Genomic DNA, 20,944 nt, shown 5'->3' on the forward strand with positions numbered 1-20,944 from the left:
TGATATATTGATCTTCAACCCATGTATATATGCTGTATAACTTGTTTTTATGTAACTTGACTTTGTCAATTGCTGTAATAGCTAAATGACAATAAAATTTCATTCAATTCAATTCAATTCAGTAAATTGTAGCGTACTAATTGGTGAAATGTATTTTGAAGGAAATTTCATGTGTTTGTCAGTACTTGTTGTATGATATTTTCAATGATTAACATGCATTTCAATTTGTACTAGATGTGATATAATGCAATTATCTCACAGAAACTTACGTTCTAATTTCATTTTAGGTGCATGGTTCAGTAACACAGGAAGCACAGCAGTGTGGCACAGTTCTGCATCAAGGTCAGCCGTCACAATTAATAGTGCTATAACAGATAACAGAAATCAAGGCTTTTCTTGTTTGATTTGTGGTAAAAACTATGTTTGGAGGGCCAATATGCAACGCCATATGCGTCACGAATGTGGAAAGCAGCCAACTTTACCGTGTCCTATGTGTCCATACCAATCCAAGTACAAGTACCACCTCTTGCGTCACATAAACCTCCGGCACAAGGACACAAATGTATTTCCATATAACCTTTTTGATTCCTCTCTTATGAATGGCCTTAAACGTGAATAAAGCATTAAATCGTATTTCATGATTCCAATCTATAAGTGGAATAAATGAAGGAAAATTACATTATTTTAATTGTTTAGGAACATTATCATTCAGATTATTAGTATTTTGATTGACCTGCTATCTTACAATACATCCTTGTTCTGCACTGTAAAAAACCACTAAAAAATAACTTTTCTCACTGTTTTCGTAGTGTAGCTCTGTTTAAAGTCTCTGTTTGTAGTTTGCAAATTTTTCTAATTTAGAATACCTACATCTTACATTTAATTTATGTATCCTTAAATGCGAACATTTAAAGAGTTATCAAACTCCTTCATATGTTGCGTAACATGAAAATATCTCGTGGATTTTTAAATGAAACTAAGCAATGAAAATATTGTTGGATTTTCTACACTTTTGTGTTTTAAAAAATACATTTTTATTAATCATACCCTGAAAACAATTAAAATAATTGTTCGGATTTGGTGGTATAGTGAGAGAGTGGTGTTTATTTCATTTAGATATTAATATACCTTAAAATGGGTAGCTGAAAAAGTTTTACGCTTGTAGGCATTATCATAAATAGTAAGTGCCTGGAATGGTTACTAAAAATGCTTTTGAATGTGTTTGGTAATACCAGGCTCCGTTTACTATTTTGAATGGCACTACCTCTTTCACTTGCCAAAGTTGTTTGTTCCTGTATGAATAGAAAGTAAATGAGAAATAAATTTTATTAGAAGTATCAGTGTGTCTAATTTTTTTAATGTGATAGTTTTGTTTCATTCTTGTGTAAGAAATGTGGATGGAATGTGATCACAAAGGAGTATTTGTAAATATTGGTGTTAAAACTATATTGATTGTGAACTTGTTTACATGTCCCTAAAAACGTTTCCCCCAGAAAAGCTGTTATCATTGAATCATGGAAAGAACTGATATAATAACTAAAGAAGATTATTGATGATGGTTCTTTATAGCTTTATTGGGACAGTGTCAGTGACAAGTGATTCTGATTGTCTATAATATAGATGTCTTGAAGAACCTTCAAGTTTTTGCAGATGTTTCAGTAGTCTCATTTGCTGTTATATTCTTAGAGAACTGACATTTATATGTTGTCTTGTGCGCATTTTATTCGCAATTTTTTAGTGTCTGGCAGCATGTTTCTCAAAATGTTTCTGAAATGTAACTTTCTCCAATAAAGAACCATTCATGTTCATGCAGTTTGTCCTTTGTGAATTATCTTATTCCCATCACATTACATCAAACTATTGCAGCTGAAAGTGTTACGGTTGGATGTTCTTTCTTTCTAATATTTGTACATTCACAGTTGCTGAGCATGATACTGCAATTGTTGTAAGAAAGCCAAATCAATTTCTAAGAAAAGAAAATTTTTTACAAGGAAACTGAAAGAATATTGGAATATAGATGAAAACAACTTTTTTATGTTAATAGAAGCGAATGTACTTAAAGATAGATATTGAATCTTCATGTTTTTCGTTCACTATGCCTGCTTGACGTTTGCATCTGTTTTCAGCTTCTGCTTCCTTGATGACTCTTTGATTGCTTGGTTATAGATTGTTAGACAATGACTTATTATTATAATTTGAATAGTTAGGTAACTAATAGTAATTGTGTTATTAAAAAAAGAATAAAGATGTTTTGTTTGACTTTTTTAAAATTAATTTATATGTTTTTCATGATCATTAATAATATGCACATTTTTAAATGTTTTATACAGCTGTCCATAACATATATTGAAATGTATTTGCAATGTTGATTTTCAATTTTTGACCTTTCTTTACTAAAAGTTTAACTTACTGCATTACTCATTATGAAATTTAATCATGTACTATAGTGAAATAGACTTGTGTTGAGCAGTTACACATTCCTAACCATAATTTAAAATATTTCATTGTTTATATGGCATTGGGACAGTTTAATCATTTCCTGTTGTTTCAGATACAGTATAAAGAAGTGTGTCCTCATGTTTCAAATACAGTACAAAGACATTTAAGAAAAAGCTCAACGCACCATCAGAATATTTGAAATGTTCAGAAATGCTTTATTGAGCTGTTCCAGTAGAACAAGCAATACACATGAAGGTTTTCTTCTGTGCTTGCTTGCTTTTCAGGAGTTGACTGGATGGGTTCCTAAAATATAAAAAACTGATTCGTTGCTTGTGTGTATGTCTTTGTTGGCTTGGCATGTGGATGTGGAATTTAGGGGTATTTGGTTAGAGTCTGTTTTCCTTCTTAAAATTCTTTATTCTTTCATTTATTGTCTTCACTGTGCTATTTTTTCTCAGTATGCTTGCTTTTTAGGTATTGGATACAAACTTTATAGTAAGACGATTTCTGTCCACATAATTTTTTAAAAAAATGCTGTACCTATCAGTGTGAAGTACTCAAAATGATCTAACTTGCAAGTGCATGTGTGTTTCATTACTGGCAAAAGGTTGTTCGGTGGTCTGAAGGAAAATGAGAAATAAAGCTGCTGCTTTGCATATTTTTATAGACATTACCATACCATCTAATTGTTATAAATCATTGTGTTTAATTTTGTCATAATTTGATTTCGCTTCAGGTATTCCCTTTTTTTTTTTTTTTTTTTTTTTTTTTTTTTTTTTTTTTTTTTTTTTTTTTAGCGTTCTGGTTCAGTATTTGGCGAAATTGAATGTTCACAGGTTAGTTATCTGTGACATGCATGATAATGTCCTGCAATACATTTCACTTAAATTGTGCCCTCTGTTAGAAATTAATTTTCCTGTTATTTTCTGTTATATATTCACATGACTTGAATTGTATGAAAATTTGATTTTAACTGGGTGTGCCAATGTGAAACTAGCATCCATTTATATAACCAAAGAAAAATAAGTACTATCCATAAAATCCCAATAATTCAGAAACGACTTGGTTATACATAACTGCAAGAAACAGATGTGTTTATTCATGCAACTACTTTGAATATGGAGTAATTATTGTGAGCAATTTTGATTACACAGGATTTGTAAATGCTCGCTTGTGTACTATGTGATGACGAAGAGTCGGGTTTCTAACTGCCTGCAGCTACTGTAATTTCATGAAAATGAGGTCCTTGCTGTAAAAGAAAGTAATCTCATTGCATTTCTCATCTCTCAACTTAAAATTAGTTGAAATTATTTTTCTGTAATGAACATAAAATAATTTTGTTCCACTGCTTGTTTTCATAAAGAGATTCAGTTGTCAGCTGACTAAGACAAAGGCCACTACTAGGTAAACAAAGAATATGTAGCAGCAACGAAATCAGCTGACTTAGGTGACCCACGTTTCGTTGATATTCTCCTCCACTCCACCTCCCCTTACACTCCTCCCTTTGATGTATACAAGAGAAGATGAAGCACTGGACAGATTTTTTAGGGATTTAAGTGTGAAATCATTGCTGATGCTGTGTTCATTGTTTCACAGTATGATAATAGCAAATTGAATGCATTGTGTGTGTGTCGTGTACATCATGGTACTAGTAAGCCACTTTTTCATTTTTGTGCACTTTTTCTCATTATCCTTTTCTTGCTAGACTGCTTATTGTACTGCAGCTGTGACTTGGATCATAATCTCTTTTGCTCTTGCCATGACCTTGGACATGACGGTATTTTTTTCCTATTTTAGCTCACGTTCAGTTTCTTCCATCACTCTTTCTATGTCAATCCCTTCTCATCTGCATTAGTTATTTCTCACATAGCTATCAACGACATAAATAAGTATATTCTCACAACTTCTTCTTCCAACTGCCCTATTGTCCCTTCGATAGTTTCACCTTCTCTTATCCCCTTTGAATTTTTTTAATTTTATATTTAAAGAGGGAAGACTACCTTTGTCATCTCTCTGTTAATTCTTGACAAGACAGTAAAGGAAAGTTATTTACTAATATAGAATGTTGCCCTCTATTATTATATAACATTCTTTTCTTCTTCTTCTTCGCAGATGGATCGCGTAGGACCACACGTAATCAACATTTGTTGGCCTTCATTTTCGCCCAGTATTCCTTCATAAGTAACGAATGGGCTAGCTTTCATTGCATAGACCACATATGTCGGTTAGTTTGCCTCTCTTCTTCCTCAAAACCCCGTGTGTTTGTGATTTTTCTGATTTTATTTCTGTCATGTAGATTTGGAGACCCTAATTCTCTCAGGTCTTTTTCCGTCTGTTTGTACCAGTTCAGTCTTGTAGTTTTGTTCTTTAAAAATGTATGGATTTTGTGTGTTAACCTGTTTGAGTCCATTCTTTCTAAATGCCCCATGAATTGGATTCTTCTCATGCACATTGTGTCTGTTATTTTGGAGATATTTTTATATATTTCTGCATTGGGTTTTGGATAATGCACACCATCTTTAGTTCTTGGTCCTAGGATTTTCCTCATTATTTTACGTTCTTTCACTTCTAATTACTCTTTTGGTGTTCTGTGTTGAAGGTTTAGTGTCTCAGATGCATAGAGAGCTTCGGGTTTCATTACTGTTGTGTAGTGTCATATTTTGCAGTTCCATGGGAGACTCTTTTGGTTGTACATGTTTTTTGTTAACTGAAACGCCGTCTGCATTTTCTGGACTCTTGATCTGACAGATTTCTTTTCATTACAATTTTATGCAATCCATTCACCTAAATATTTAAATTCTTTTACTCCAGAGATGTAGTTGTTACCAATTTTGAGATCAGAAGGTGCATCTTTGATGTCAGTCATAAATTTTGTTTTTTCAAATGAAATTTTTAATCCTATTTTTGCTGCCTGCTCTTGTAATAATTCTAGCTGTTTCTGTGCATCGGTAATGTCTTGTGCGATCAGTGCCATGTCATCAGCAAATGCTAAACGGTCTGAATTATATGCCCTTACGTCTTGGGCACAGTCTGTGTGCTGGTGAACCTGCATCTGCTTTTCTCCATTCTCCAACAACTTTTTCAAGAGCACAATTGAAGAACACTGGGGACAGTACATCTCCTTGTCGTACTCCTGTGTCTATTTCAAATTCTGTGCTCAATTCTCCCATAAATTTTACTTTGGATTTGGTCTCCGTGAGTGTTTCTTTTATGATGTTTGTTGTCTTTTGATCTAGTCCAAATTCTGCTAATACCTTAGAAAGCAATTCTCGGTCTATAACATTCTTTTATTCCTTTTCATTTTCAATATATTTTGGTTTTGTGGGCTTTTGGGGTCGAATGCACACTTCTCTTTCTTACGTTTGCATTTTCATTTTAGAGGTCGCTCTCTCATGTTTTTTCTGTAATACTCTCTTCTGTTTTTCATAATACTCTTTTCTGTTTTTGCATTAGCACTAGGTTCAATATTTGAGATACTTGCTTCACATGCAGGATGATAGAAAGTTCAAATCCGTATTAGGCCTTCCAATATTCAGGCTTTCTGTGATATCCCCAAAATCAGTTAACATGAATGTCAGAGCAATTACCAAAATGCCAAAGCCTATGTCCTCACTCGTTTTGTCCTGTACAACTTTGTGCTCCATTTCTAAAAATAAGAAAATAAAACTTTTTTCATGGCAATCTGTATTTGGTACAAATAATTAAGTTTTGACTTCATATTAGCTACATAACTACAACAACAAACAGAGAGAGAGAGATTGAAAATATTGTTAAGCTTTCAGATGTTGTGGTTCAGACATGTTTGCTGCATTAGTTAGCTCAAAAAAAGGACGTTGTCCAAAAGCTTGATTACATTTTATGTACATCACAACCACTCAAGGTCTCTACTATGTTGTGACTTGTTATATTTACTCCTATAATTATTATTAATGATGTATTATTAAATACAACTGCTTATTTATTGTTGCTTTTTGCTTTACTCAGAAATGGACAAAATTTAATTTTTTTGGTAGAATTTGTGCATTAAATGTGAGGCTGTATTCTTTACACGGAACTGTTGTTTTATTAACATTAGTTGTATATTGTCCAATAATCACAAATTAAATGCATTATTTTTAGCAAATTTGCGATCACCACAGATGTTAATAATCAAGCCATTAATGTAGTGGAAAACTAACCAGGTGTTTAATGTTCTTGAGCTTGCTTACCAACTAATGTAGCGTAGTGCATTATACCTGTCAAGAAATCTTTTTGTTAGTTGTACTGTACCAAAGAAATGCTTTTGTATAAGACTTATATGCAATACTAACAGTGTTGAGCTGAAAGACAGCTACTCTCCTTTAGCACAATATGGTGAATGGCTAAATTATATGCAAAAGGTAGAGGTGATTGCTTAGGTTTCTTACGTCTCCATAGTGTAGATAGTAGAAAGTTTGAACATGTAGATGTAAACACGTTTCTCATGCTGTGGGTTTCCAGTACTGAGTTTTCATCATTTCTTATTTTCATGCTTATCCTACTTTTCAGTCCTTAATATCAAAGGTGAGTGATAGTCTGTCCACTGAATTAGGAATTTTATGTGAAGTATGAGATGGAAAACTAGTCAGAGAAACAGTTTTTGTCATATGGGTAGCTCGCTTTTTACAAACTGTTTTTTATAAATGTGTGGGGTACAGCAAGAGCACTTATCTTTACTCAAGTATGTAAACAAAAAAGTTGTGAATTTCAGAAAAAAAAATTATGTGTAATAGTGTATTGAAGGTCATACAAGAAATGCCTATTTTGTTGTTAACAGATATTGTTTATCAATACCACTACTACCATTTCTGAGGAACCTGGTGAAATGCAAAATCATTGATAGTGAGTGAACAACATGAAATCCTTTAATTAACATTAAATAATTACCATTTTTATGACTAATGTAAATATCCAGTTGTGTAACATCTGTTTCCACTTTAAATTTTGATGTTCTGTATTTGTTTATTTTTGATAAGTGGTAGAATGAGTTGTATTTTTATGCTATTATTTCTTTTTCTTTTCCTTTTTTTCACATACAGCTTACATACTTCCATCATCTACTGGCAGCTACAGCTTTTTCAGAGACAGAAGTGTGCCTGCAAATACTTTCGCCCTCGGCCAGCTAGAAGCATTTGAGTGTCCCAAGTGCAAGAAACTATACAAATACAGAAGAAATATGCAGTCACATTTGAAGATGGAGTGTGGAAAAGACCCACAGTTTCAGTGTCCATTGTGCTTTAAATTATATCGACAGAAATCTAAATTAAATATCCATTTTCGAATTAAGCATAGTGATATGCAGCTATGAAAAGATGTTCTTTCTGATTTCTTTTCCCCCTTTGTGTACTAACTGCTTCATATAGTGTTAGTGAAATGAAGATGAAATCATTCATACTCTGAAACTTGAAATGGTTGACTTTCACTTTCAGCAGAACATTTGATGGTCAGATGCTCTTTTATTTGAGCTTTGAAGCTTCTAGAAAATAGGGTCCTTTTGCCTTCCCCTGGCTTAATATTTTTACTTCTGCACTTCCTTTAATTAAATATTGTTCATTACCCTTACATATAATAATATTATTCTCGATACCTAGAAACTACTGGATGTTTCTTTACTTCCAGCGCTACGTGTTGTTAATGTATTCAATTACTTGTATAATAACCTCTGCCAATTATAGCTTTCCGATATTTCAGCTAAGCTCCTTCTAAATATTAGGAGAAAATATTGAGTGTATCTCAGTTGTCACATATGATGCAGTATTGTGAATACAGGATAAACAGAAATATGAGTAAAAAAATACAGACTGAATGTCATACTACATTAAGTTCCATATAAAGGTACAACCTATTCCCCTATTTTGATTCCCTTCTTCTTATGCCTGATTTTATGTTCTACATCATTCCAACACATTCTTCTTATTCCTAACCCTGACAAATGAAATGCATGCTGTCAAAGTTTGAGTTTTTCCCCACTGGTCATGATATTGAATTTAGTTCAGCATCTTGTTTTGGTCAATAATTAGTTTGATATAGTCTTGCAGTGTGTGAAGTTGCAGTTTTTATCATCATTTCTGAATCTGTATTCTCATCCCTCAAGAGAAATATTTGTAAGGTTGCAGGGCTGAACAAATATGGTAACTTAAATCTACAGTATAGATTGTAGCAGATTGTAAAATAACATCATGGACAGTGCTAGCAGCTTATGATACAGTCTTTAATGTGCTTGAGACTCACCGGAGATTTTATCTCGAGGCATAGTCATTCCGACAACATAATTTAGTGAATCAGAGAAGATTTTGATGCAGTTCTCTTTACATATTTCCAATATCTTTGTTGATAAATAACATTACAGAGATCACAATTGCATAGCACAGATTATAAAAACAAACTGGAAGCAACATTTTCATTCCATTCATTAATTGTCAGTTGAATTTGTATGAGGTTTCCTTTTACGCATTTGGTTTTTTATTATCACAGCAAAAAGTAACCTGCGATTTAGCTAATAATGAGGATTATTGTTAATGATACTCACCTCCACAGCTAATATGTGCTTGTGTGGAGCCAGTAACTCAAGAGGTAGCCATTTTGTTCCTGTTCACAGAAGATATTTTCATCACCAGCCTTTGGGTGACGAGGATATACCAGTGAACACTGCCATATGACTGTGTCTTTTACTGTTACTGAATTGGTCATCTAAAACTTACATTTCAGTGAAGATCTCAAATTTCTTTACTGAATGCTTGTTACAAAAGTAACCAAAATATCAGGAACCCTGAGCTTCTCAATTACTGGACCATTTTTGATGTAGTAGTTGTTGTTAGTTCTGTGCAGATTGAAGAAGTATTAAATACGAAGCATGTACTCTTCTACACTAGAAGTCACTGTCACCGTAGAAGCTGCATTGCAATGTGACAGTCAACAATGCCATCATTTCTTATAGTGTCAGTGTAGCTACTCTTTCCTTCCTTTGTAGCTATGGTACTAAACATCTTTTCAAATCAGTGGTGACAAGGTTATAACCTAGACAAATACAGTTTTAGGCACTTCTTCACACACTTTTAATATTTATGAACAGCACTATGAGAACCATTGTATGTTAATTATCTTTGTACACATCACATTGCATTTTTACTCTATTTGGTTATAGATGATGGTGCTATTATGGTTTGTTTTTGGTTTTCCCACTGATGATTCCATTTGCACACAGTATTTCGATAGTGATACTACTCTTTTCAGTTTTATTATAAGAATGTGTTTTATTACTTGGCACTGACAGAACATTGTATGCTAGGTACGTTCCTTTGCCCGATATTCCATTGATTGCAGGCCATAAGTGAGAGGGCAAGAGCTTAGATTTGATATGAATGAGAAATGAAACTTTGTCAAAGTCTTGGTTTAAATTGCCCATAAAAATGAATGTATGCTTTATTCCCCATGTGAGCCACAGCAAGGAAAGAGAGAGAACTACACGCATTTAATGACAGTGACTGACAATTACATGAAAATATATGTTTGTAAATAACTAACAATACTAGAAAATTGAAATCTGAAAACCACAGTGAGAGAGAGAGAGAGATTCTAATCCTCCTGTAAAGAGAAACAATGTGGCAATATAGTATGCAAATAAAAGTGAATACAGTTAGTTGGTTGAAGCTGTTGAGTGAGATACACTTACCAGAAACTAACAGATGGATGTGCCTTGTGAAATTAACCTAAAGAATATATGGAGATTTGTCCAGCCGGTAAGTTGAGTGTCAAAAGGGCAGTCAAATGTTGTCTGCAACAGTGCTAGCTATTATCTAAGGGTGACAGGTATAAGGGGCATTCAAAAAGAAACGAGCTGGAGGCATAATTACAGAAACCAGTGTCTGTATGTTAGAAGTATTGACCCTGGCTGTTGAGACACCTGTCCCACTGTGACACAAGGCGGTGAATGACTGTCTCATAAAATTCCTGGGGCTGCGATGTTAACCAGTTCCGCACGTACAGCTGGATGCCATGTCGGAGGTGAGTCATTTGCCCCTCAGAGCCTTTTTAAGGGGACCAAAAATGGTGTGATCACAGGGAGAGAAGTCTGGACTGTATGGAGGGTAGCTGAGAACCTCCCATTTGAATTTCTGCAGGAGTGCCGTGACTGTGTTGTCTGAGTGAGACTTTGCATTGTCGTGGAGCAGAATGACCCCATGGGTGAGACTGCCTGGTCGTTTTGATTTGATCGCTCGGTGAAGGGTGGTCTAGGCTTGTGAGTAACGCTTGGGCATTCACTGTTGTCCTGTGCTGGAGGAATTGAATCAGAAGGGGCCATCTACATCAAAGAAGGACGTCAGCACAACCTTTCCTGCGCTGGTGTGGATGGCCTTGGCTTTTTTTTTGGTGGTAGTGACCCTGGATGCTTCCACTGGAGACTTTATCATTTTGATTCTGGTTCGAAGTGATGACACCGTGACTCATCTCCAGCCACCACTCGTGCCAGGAACGCATTCCCTTCCTGAGCATAGTGCTGCACATGAGCAAGACAGTGGGCCATTCGACACGCTTCTGGTGTGTTTGAAGACTGTGGGGCACACACTTTGCGCATATGCAGTCGATCCTTCATGATGGTGTGAAGACTTTCCAATGCTCAATCCGACCACAGCGGCTAAGGCTTTCACTGTCACTCTGTGGTCCTGGGTAATGAGTGCATCCACCAGCTGGACGATGTCATCAGTAATGCAGTGTAGTGCTCCAGACTCTGCATCATCGGCTAATGACACCCGTCCTTCCCTGAAGCGCTTGTGTCACGCCTTGACTCTTGCAAGGGACATGCAGTGTTCATCGTACACTTGTGTTCATCGTACACTTGTGACATTCTTCGATGGATACCTGTTCCTCCTACTCCTTCTGCTGCCAGAAAACAAACGACACCTCTTTACTCTTCTTTTGACTCCTCCATGTCACTGTTTGCAGTGTGACAGGCAGTATTGGACAATTGATGCATGCTGCTGCTAGCTCTGAATGGTCACGTGACATGCAGGCATGCCCTCTAGCAACGGGCTGTGAACTTCCACGCTCTGGTCGGAACTACACCTTGTTGCACATGCCACAATATTACCCTCCTGTCACCAGTTTGTGCATTCCAGATTCTGGTTTGTTTCTTTTTGAATGCCCCTTATACTTACAAAAGTTAGAAAAATACGAAACAAGTGGTCTAGGTAATCAGCTGGTATGGAAGTAAAGTTTTGGAAACTGCCATTTCTGACGTGAAGTATGCACAAGGAGGAGGAGGAGGAGGACGATGAGGATGAGGATGAGGTGATGCACAGTAGCAAGGAGCAGTGTACTACATGAAGTGCCTGCCAATAGTATCATTCTGCTCCATCTGTCTGTAGTTTGCACTTAAGACAGAGCACATAATTGTTAGTGTTGATTTTCGTGTTAGCAAGGGAATGCTGAGACTGTTCGAGCTATTGTAGTTTTCATTAGTAGTAATGCGAAACAATTGCAACAAGTTTTACATTTGTAATCAATGGCAGCAGTTTTCAGAGTATACAAATTTTTTGAGAGAGAGTCAGAAGCAGAACATTTTCCACATGTTGTCCATGCCCCATTGATGCCAGTTGCCAGAGGAGAAAACAGGTTGGTGTGTACGTTGTGCGACAGTGACACAGTGCAGACAGGATATGGCACAAAGTATTCTCTCTCTCTCTCTCTCTCTCTCTCCTTCCCTCTGTCATCCTTCCTTCCTCCACTCTCTTTCACTGTGCAGAACATATCATTCCCCCGACTTTTAACTTGCACACCACTCTAGCTGAGAGACATGCCTAGTGACTAGATCTGTCATATCAATTAATCATGTGCCTCCTGCATTTTCGTGAATTGACAGGAACAGGCACAGTGAGAAACTTGCCCAGCTCAAGTGTGTACACTATTCCATGTATTGTGTACTTAAGACCATTAGTGACATTACAATCAAAGCAGATAGTTACATACATTTTTAAAGCAATGAACTGACAACTGTATGATGAAGGAAGACTCATAATTACTACGAGTGAAGTCAGGAATATTTCCTGTTTAAATCCTTAGATTCTTTTGGTTGTGTTGCCTATCTTTGGATGTATCTCCTTTCCTGCAAAAACGTTGGAAAGGCCACATATAAATATTCAGATCATTGATCTTTGAACTGAAGTATGCAATAGCATAGTTTACCCGTAAGTTTAAACGCAGCCAAAACCTCTCAGACAAACAGAAGCTAAACGATGTCAAAGTTAGCGTAAGGAGGGCTATGCGTGAAGCGTTCATTGAATTCGAAAGTAAAATTCTATGTACCGACTTGACAGAAAATCCTAGGAAGTTCTGGTCTTACGTTAAATCAGTAAGTGGTTCGAAACAGCACATCCAGACACTACGGGATGATGATGGCATTGAAACAGAGGATGACACGCGTAAAGCTGAAATACTAAACACCTTTTTCCAAAGCTGTTTCACAGAGGAAGACCACACTGCAGTTCCTTCTCTAAATCCTCGCACAAACGAAAAAATAGCTGACATCGAAATAAGTGTCCAAGGAATAGAAAAGCAACTGGAATCACTCAATAGAGGAAAGTCCACTGGACCTGACGGGATACCAATTCGATTCTACACAGAGTACGCGAAAGAACTTGCCCCCCTTCTAACAGCCATGTACCGCAAGTCTCTATAGGAACGGAGGGTTCCAAATGATTGGAAAAGAGCACAGATAGTCCCAGTCTTCAAGAAGGGTCGTCGAGCAGATGCGCAAAACTATAGACCTATATCTCTTACGTCGATCTCTTGTAGAATTTTAGAACATGTTTTTTGCTCGCGTATCATGTCATTTCTGGAAACCCAGAATCTACTATGTAGGAATCAACATGGATTCCGGAAACAGCGATCGTGTGAGACCCAACTCGCCTTATTTGTTCATGAGACCCAGAAAATATTAGATACAGGCTCCCAGGTAGATGCTATTTTTCTTGACTTCTGGAAGGCGTTCGATACAGTTCCGCACTGTCGCCTGATAAACAAAGTAAGAGCCTACGGAATATCAGACCAGCTGTGTGGCTGGATTGAAGAGTTTTTAGCAAACAGAACACAGCACGTTGTTATCAATGGAGAGACGTCTACAGACGGTAAAGTAACCTCTGGCGTGCCACAGGGGAGTGTTATGGGACCATTGCTTTTCACAATATATATAAATGACTTAGTAGATAGTGTCGGAAGTTCCATGCGGCTTTTCGCGGATGATGCTGTAGTATACAGAGAAGTTGCTGCATTAGAAAATTGTAGCGAAATACAGGAAGATCTGCAGCGGATAGGCACTTGGTGCAGGGAGTGGCAACTGACCCTTAACATAGACAAATGTAATGTATTGCGAATACATAGAAAGAAGGATCCTTTATTGTATGATTATATGATAGCGGAACAAACACTGGTAGCAGTTACTTCTGTAAAATATCTGGGAGTATGCGTACGGAACGATTTGAAGTGGAATGATCATATAAAATTAATTGTTGGTAAGGCGGGTACCAGGTTGAGATTCATTGGGAGAGTGCTTAGAAAATGTAGTCCATCAACAAAGGAGGTGGCTTACAAAACTCTCGTTCGACCTATACTTCAGTATTGCTCATCAGTGTGGGATCCGTACCAGGTCGGGTTGACGGAGGAGATAGAGAAGATCCAAAGAAGAGCGGCGCGTTTCGTCACTGGGTTATTTGGTAACCGTGATAGCGTTACGGAGATGTTTAATAAACTCAAGTGGCAGACTCTGCAAGAGAGGCGCTCTGCATCGCGGTGTAGCTTGCTCGCCAGGTTTCGAGAGGGTGCGTTTCTGGATGAGGTATCGAATATATTGCTTCCCCCTACTTATACTTCCCGAGGAGATCACGAATGTAAAATTAGAGAGATTAGAGCGTGCACGGAGGCTTTCCGGCAGTCGTTCTTCCCGCGAACCATACGCGACTGGAACAGGAAAGGGAGGTAATGACAGTGGCACGTAAAGTGCCCTCCGCCACACACCGTTGGGTGGCTTGCGGAGTATCAATGTAGATGTAGATGTAGAACCATGTGAACAATAATGTGATTGAAACTTGTGCAGATATCGCTCCTCATAAAATAGTTGTTTATTCTCATTTGGTTTTTGTATTCATGCACGCACCAAGAGAATCTATTTTTCATGCTAGGTTTGCCAAAGATTCCCTCATCATGAATGTTTGTAAGAACTTCCCAAAATTTGTAAAATCATTTCTCCATTTTTATTAACAGATTTGCATTAATTGTAAATGCTTAAAATTAACAGCAGATATTGGATGATTATGTCATCCCTTTTTTTAAGAATTTACATAAGTTAATGGCATTCATAACGGACAAGATCGTTTATTTTGAGATATGTCTACACTCCCATAATTGAAGTGCGAAACCAGTGGATTGTCAATACAGACAAGTTACCTACATGACCTAGATGTTGACAATGCAGTCTTAATATGTAGCATAAATCATTATTTACAGCCAGTAAGCATCTGATTTTGAAATAGCGTTACTTGTAGCAATACTGATTTCGTTGTAGCTTAACATGCCTTACGACTGGTAGTTTGGCCCAGTTTGCAAGCCTAAAACCTGAGTACAGAGCAGCGTCCAGCAGTACTGCTATTTTTAACTCCTCCCACATCCTTTACATGGGAAGTTCACTTCATTTATCATTATCATGTGCATAAGCCATTTTAAATCTACTATTCCATGCACTACAGCCTTCAGTTATATTAATCAGTGTTGCTCCTGCATGTCATTTACTCACTGTTTATTCATGTCAGTCTTTTCTCATCTCTTGGAATCCAGCAAACTACTTTGTTGGTCCATCTACAATCCATTCACAAAGCTACATGTCCGGCCCAACTCCATTTGATTTTCATCACAGTCATAATTATGACTTCCATTCCCATTTGCTTCCATATGCTGCAATAATTATTTACACTGCTGCCAGTTTCGCAAATCATTTTTATTCCTACTCTTGCTCTACTGTTACTTGACCTAATACGTTTAATTCTATTATGCCCATATTGTTTTCTAGTTTCATATGCTATGTTAGTGTCCTGACAATCCACATCCCCACCCTAATTAGCGTTCTCTTTTTCTGTGATATCTGCTTCCAAGGACACCAGCAGTTCAGAAATTTTGCACCTTAAGACCATAATTGTCATCACGATAGCTCCTCCCAAGTAATCCTTACCTTTAGATCCAAATGAAGGTCTATTTTAATATGAAATATTTCACCCAGGAGGCAGCCATTATTACGGTTATAGCAGAAAACTAATCTAGCAGAGGTGTATAATCTGGTGGTTTTTCATTGCCTTCAGCACCAAAGTACTCCAGCCATTAAAGCAAACTAAATCACACTTACTGATAGTGTTACAGTGCCATAGCAATCCTGTTGATTTCTGTAAACTGGAGAAACTGTCACTTTCCTCTAGGGTGAAGCCTCTTTGTGTACCTTCCTCAACCTGCGTGGATATGTTTGTGTGTAAATCCGAAAATTATGGTCAAGAAATCTCTTGATGTATTTACAGTTTGTGCATTTTACATATACAGTTATTTATGCCCACTGCTATGCCACTCTGTGATCATCCCCACTCATTGTCTTGCATAACTACCTTGCATTAGCCTACTGTTAACAACTAACCATGGACTACAGTCATTGACAACCTGTCAAAAGCAAACCTAAATATCTTTGTTATTCCTAGACCTTGCATGATGTTTCCTCGAAAGATATGACCAACAATCCCAAAAAGGCTCAAGCAAGGGAGAAGTCGAATTCCTGGTAACCCGAAGCAGCAAAACAGTAATTGATGACCTGGGTCATAGTCTGAATGCTTATTGTTACACTAGGTACATTCAGTTTTCAGTTTATTAGCGTCCTTGTAGTACATCATCAAAATGACGTAGGACTTGTCAATAAACATTACAATTTAAAATACATGTACGTGAAAATTTATAATTGAATTTACTTGTCACTTAAACATTACAATTTTAATAGAACTATAAGAACATTAACATAAAAATATACAAGTAGTATAACAACATACAAAAAAATAAAAACTAGTGATTCTCACGTCAAAGATTACTTCCATTCTTACATTAACACTGTTTCACACTTTCATAGAAACAGCAAGTATTTAAATGTGAGCAATTACACATATTTACTATGTCAGGGAAATATTAACTGCGCTTTTATTGTCAATGATTCATAAACTCTTCAATACTGTAAAAACTATTGCTCAATAACATGTTTTTTAATTTTCTTTTAAATATGTGCAGTTTTGGTATTATTTTTAGTTCTTTGGGGAGAGCACTGTAGAGGATTTTGGGTTGGTATAGTACACTTTTGTGATACATAGCTGTTTTATGAATTTCTCTGTGGAAATCATTTCTATTCCTCATTTCGTAGTTGTGAAATTCACTGTTTAATGTAGAAAATTCCTCATTATCTTTTAAGAAACATATGCTTTCATATATGTATAAGGATGGTAGTGTCATGATTTTTAATTCTTTGAATGCATGCCTACAAGAGTCTCTATATCCTATACCTCTTATAATTCTGACTGCCTTCTTTTCTAGTCTAAATGAATGTTTTGTTAGACTGTTGTTCCCCCAAAACTGTACACCGTATCTTAATAAACTTAGAGGAAAAAGTGACATTAGCAACAGACGAAGCAGACAACAGATGAAAACAGACTCATTGTGAATGCCAAAAAAACAACGTGGATCAACTTCAGACCACAAAGGTGGTTTATGAACAGATCAAAGTTACCTGCAGGTGTTCAATATACACTTAATATTATGAAGGATTTTTTGTGAAATTCTACTTCCATATGCTGCTCTAGGCAAAATTTATGAATGTCTATGCTCTTAACACCTCCCACCTGCCCCCCCCCCCCCACCCCAAATGAGCCATGGACCTTGCTGTTGGTAGGGAGGCTTGTGTGCCTCAGCGATACAGACAACCGTACAGTAGGTGCAACCACAACGGAGGTGTATCTGTTGAGACGCCAAATGTGTGGTTCCTAATAGCATTTGTGAGACCACATCTGAAAAAAGTTTAATATTGTAAATAATATACGATTAGATAATTGCAAGATCAAATACAAATATTTTGTCATGCAATAGTGTCAATGTCAGTTGTGTAAATCTAAATGTACACATTCAAATATGTAACACAAGGACAATTCAATTTAAGTACTGTAAAATTACTGAGACACAATGTGTATCCCATACATACCTTCAGGCACATTTAAAAGTGAAAACCAAGTGGCATTGTTATGATGGATTGACGATTTATTGCACATTTTGATCTAATACCAGCTGCAGGAAGTCAAAATTTTGAAAGGAGATCTGTGACAAAATTTTTTTCCCGTTGTAATTGTGTATTTTGTTTTATATTTATGAAATCATGTATTGTACTAGTAAACTCATGATCATCTTAAATAGTGGTGGTCATTTTTGTATTCAAAGGACTGAAGGCAAGGGCATAGGGCATACCCAGGATCTGAAGTGGAAGGGGGAGGGGGGGGGGGGGGGGGGCAGGTCATACTAGTCTCAGGAAACAAGGACTCGAAACACCATACAGCACTTCTTATTAAATAAAACAGTAAATCAGTGAAAAACTGCTTTTAATAAACATTTTAAATACAGGAATGCACTTTTACAATCTGAGAAAACATGCAGCATTTCTTATTAAATAAAACAGTAAACTAGTGAAAAACTGTGAATATCTTCTGTGATGTGATGGTTGGCGATGTTTTAATAAATTGAGTGCCATACCCCAAGTGTATTTAAATTGAAACATCTGCCCCTGTTTATGAAGTTTTCTGACAGTTTTGTTTTGATAGACTCCTTAATTATCCTGGATCAGAAACTTACTGTTTGGAGCATGATACTTGTCTCACCATATTTAATTTCATGATTATAGTAGAGGCAGTTCTCAGTGACAGCTGAAATGCTTGGTTTTTTAATCAGATGTGTTGCTGATGTTCTTTGCATCTCTCCTTGACTGCTCTGACAGTCTGCCCCACATAAGACATGCTACACTCACATGGAATGCTGTACTCACTTGGCTTTCAGAGAGCTGGGCCTTCTTTAACATTACAAAACATACTTTTTATCTTAGTTGGAGGGAGCAAAATACATTGAGTGCCAAGTTTCCATAGGAGTCTACTGATCTTTTCGGATATTGGGATAGCATAAGATAGATGGGAAAACCTATGCACATTGACTCAGTCTCCATGCCTCTAGCCATCACCATCTGTCACAAAGAAATTCAGTGCTGAAGACTGCTCCGTATAGCTCAATCAATTTCAGACAATTGCAGTCTTGCAGAAAAATTAAAACACCAACGAATAGCGTTCCGAAGGAATGGATACTTAGATCATCAAATTGAATGGGCGATACAGTGAAAATCAAGAGAGAAAAAGATTCAGACTGAGACTGGGCAAGATAAGCTAAAAATCACGTGATATATTTATGCTGTCTCAATATCTGGAAAGATCGGTAGACTCCTACAGAAATGTGGGATCCAGTGTATTTCATTCCCTCCAACTGAGATTAAAATTATTCTTTGTCATGTTAAAGAGAATATAGGTCCCCGAAAACTGAGTGTGTGTCACATTCCATGCAGCATGTCTTGTATGGTGCAGATTTTGATCAATCAAGGAGGAATGCAAGGAACATCAGCGACACACATGACTCAAACAACCAAGCAAATCAGCTGTCGCTGAGCACTGTCTTGAAATGACATCTGATGGACCAGTATTGAGGTGCAGATACTAATTTTTTGGGACAGTGCAATTAAGGAGTATATCACAACAAAGAGGTCAGAAAACCTCATATACTAGGATGGAGGTTTCATTTTAAATAATTCTTGGGGCCTGGCACTCAGTTAATTGAAATCTCATGGCTATCACATCCACCAGCATTGGAAAACACTAAGAGAACTTGCATTTCACAGAATATTGGTATGAGCTCTGAGAAACAAAAGGGTATCAAAGAGCATAGAGGGCATCAAGAGTCAATCACATCTATGAATAGCAGCTTGAAAACAGTAGTATTTCACAATCTGGCTGGAGTCCAGATAGCAAGTACATATAACAAAAGAGCAAAAGTTGTCCAGACAGCAAGTACACGTAACAGCAACAATTGCAGCACCTAAAGAGAACAGCTGGGTCAGTGTTAAAAATATTATGCAGAAGATATTAACAACAACTGAGCAGAACACCCAGAAGTGCACTATTAACTGAATATTGTTTCATCACAGCACAGATGGGAAGAAAGTACCATATAAAATTGGCACTGGGGATGCTTCAAAAATAAAAGAAGTGAAACATTTATGGCTAACAAACTGCCGTTTATTTATTTGCAGAGACAGACATTATATACCAAGAAAATATTAGTTAAAGAAGCATACATTGCATGGGAGGGAGGGGTTAGGGACGTAATGGAAGTCATGGTAAACCTGGACAGATGTGGCTGTCAACAGAATAAGGAAAATGAGGTCACAGTATTTGAGGAAGGAGTTGGAAGTACAAGATCTGAAGAGGAAAATTGAGAGAGAGACTCAGATGATGGGGAGGAGACTAATTGTGGTTTATGCCAGGTGGAATGGAGAGATGGACGCTATGCAGGGTAGACAGTTACCATCTATTTAGTACAGAGGAACCTCAATTTCTTGGGTGTCATTCATGGTGGTAGATGGCATGTTAATAAGTCTCTCTGACCTCTGCACAGCTAGTATATAACCCAGCAACTTTCCAATATATGGCTGTTTTTCGCAGGACAGGAAATATGAGTGACTGGATAACAGAAGTACACTAGACACTCACTAATCTGGCCATTTCTTGCATATATGTGTGCCAGATTATTGAGTGTATCTGAAATTTGTTTTAAAAACATAAGGGATATAATTTATTAAATCTAAAGATCTGCTTAAGGTTTAGCATAAAGAGTTTCCTGTTAGAAGACATGATACTGAACTGCAAAGAATGCCACAGTACTGGATATTTATAACATTGTTTAACATTGTAGTTCACTAACAAGACTGTTGCACATGATAGTTCGTTGTTGTGCACCATTTGGATATGGGCTGGATTACTGATAGCCGGATTAGCAAGAGTTTAGTGTAGTTAATAAGCAAGTGTGCAGGATAGATCTTGCATTTCGAATATCAACAGGGGAATGACCCTTTTGGAGCAAAGGTAACTGAGTTGCAGTAGGGCTGGACCGGAATATTTGGATGTTTGTATAAGCAATGAAGTACTGCTTTGGGTAAGGAGGATAAGATTTTGAGTGCATCTTATCCGTCACCACATATCAATCAGTCATATAGGTATGATTGCTTCATTTTTGTTTATTGTTTTACATTTATCTTTGCCATTGAAGCCTATACTGCACTTATCTTATTTTTTATTTAAAGGTAAGAGAGAGCCTGTTTGTAGATAGCCACTTGATCCCC

The 20,944-nt window shown here is 36.8% G+C and overlaps 1 protein-coding gene across 6 annotated transcripts in view; it reads left to right on the forward strand.

The window, feature by feature from the left end:
* Positions 1–20,944, forward strand: part of LOC124607074 (oocyte zinc finger protein XlCOF26-like) — a 299,664-nt gene that overhangs the window by 68,811 nt on the left and 209,909 nt on the right. For 4 of the 6 annotated variants that reach the window (XR_006978770.1, XR_006978768.1, XR_006978771.1 and 1 more), the window contains one exon: positions 288–342. The gene's annotated coding sequence lies outside the window, so the exon portion shown is untranslated. Of the gene's footprint in view, positions 1–287; positions 343–7,496; positions 8,224–20,944 lie in introns of those variants that run through there. The other 2 variants (XR_006978769.1, XR_006978772.1) reach the window with 1 other exon arrangement.

The sequence above is a fragment of the Schistocerca americana genome, chromosome 3 (assembly GCF_021461395.2).
Source record: "Schistocerca americana isolate TAMUIC-IGC-003095 chromosome 3, iqSchAmer2.1, whole genome shotgun sequence".
NCBI lineage: Eukaryota > Metazoa > Arthropoda > Insecta > Orthoptera > Acrididae > Schistocerca > Schistocerca americana.